This window comes from Sinocyclocheilus rhinocerous, unplaced genomic scaffold, assembly GCF_001515625.1.
Source record: "Sinocyclocheilus rhinocerous isolate Xijiao unplaced genomic scaffold, SAMN03320098_v1.1 scaffold1600, whole genome shotgun sequence".
Lineage (NCBI taxonomy): Eukaryota > Metazoa > Chordata > Actinopteri > Cypriniformes > Cyprinidae > Sinocyclocheilus > Sinocyclocheilus rhinocerous.
Genome location: NW_015665129.1, coordinates 1,701,181 through 1,702,849, shown reverse-complemented (window position 1 = coordinate 1,702,849; position 1,669 = coordinate 1,701,181).

Here is a 1,669-nt window from a genome sequence, read left to right as displayed (position 1 = left end):
CAGCAGTATCTGTACTTTCACTCAAGTAATGGAGTTGAGTACTTTGTCCGCCTCTGCATGTCGTTCCAAACCCATAAGACCTTCATTCATCTTCTGAACATAAATTAAAGGGGTCATATGATGCGCTGCATACACAAAATAATGTTCTTTTTAGCAACATCATATGACCCCTTTTAGATATTTCCGAGAACATTCTGACCCTGCATAGACAGCAACGCAACTGAAACGTTCAAGGCCCAGAAAGGTAGTAAGGACATTGTTAAAATAGTCCATGTGACATCAGTGGTTCAACCTTACTTTAATACTTAAATTAATACTTTTTTGTGCAAAGAAGACAAAAATAACGACTCAATTTCTTCTCTTCCAAGTCAGTCTCTGCCACATGTTCACGAGAGTACTACGATGCATGCATGTGCATTCCCCTGCTTGCAATCAAGGACACACATCAAAGACTGACATGGAAGAGACGAAATTGTCGAATTAAGTCGTAATTTTTGTTTTCTTTGCGCAGGTTAAAGTAATGCAAAGAGAAATAAGGCAAATGGACTCTATGCACGAACGCTGCTTACGTATTTACAGTAGAATCTCAGCCAGCGACTTCACTTCCGCATAGCACTATAATACTAGCGGCAGAACTCTTTCTTGACGTATTGTAAACAACAAATAATTCGTTTATTCTAAATAAGTATTATTAACATAAAAAAATATATAACATCTCACTCTAGTTATTGCTTCCTGAAAGATTAAATATTAACAATCGAAGACAGTAGTTTCCCCAAAAGTTGTCTCCTGTTGTGCTAAAGGGGCTATTACTCACCTTATTCCAGTAGAATATCTACTCCGTTTCAGCACAAGGCCCTTAATACAAGCGAAATATTGAAGAGTAAAAACTAGATACAGATTTCATTTATACCCTTGGCTATTCACACTCTTCACAACAATACAATAGAACAGCACAATATATTAATTAAAATAATATTTAGTATAGAAATTGTGGATGGATAAATTAGCATTTATTTGTACAAATGTAGATAATATAAATATAAATGACTTTGTTACCTGGACTGCAGTAACGTAAACATGTAAATATAAATGACTTTGATACATGCACTATGGTAATGTAAACATGTAAATATAAATGACTTTGATACATGCACTGCAGTAATGCAAACATATAAATATAACATGTATGTATAAGTAACTTTGATAAAGTGTTAAACATTTCCTGTACAACATTGTTGTGTATATACAAAAAACTATGTTCGCTATGGACAAACAAGCAGACAGATGTTTCAAGGCTGTAACCAACAAGTGGCAGATGTGGCGGCGATGGGGCATCTAGATGGTGAGTGATGTTGCAGGTTCTTTCTGCTGGTATGACAACACACTCCCAGTCTAAACTTTTCCAAAGAATCCACCAATGAATCCTCATTGCACATCTGTAAAGGGTACTCCTGAAATAAAAATAAAAAAGTATTAAAGTAAATTCCCTCATTTTTTATCTGTACTCTGACCTTCGATATGTTACATTATATTCATCTTCCGTAGTATGTTTGAATTATTTGACCTAAGTGGATGTCATGCCATTTTTTGTATGGTTAGAAAATAAGTAGTGCTCAGGGCCGTTTCTAGCCAATTTGACGCCCTAGGCGAAATTCCTATTATCCCC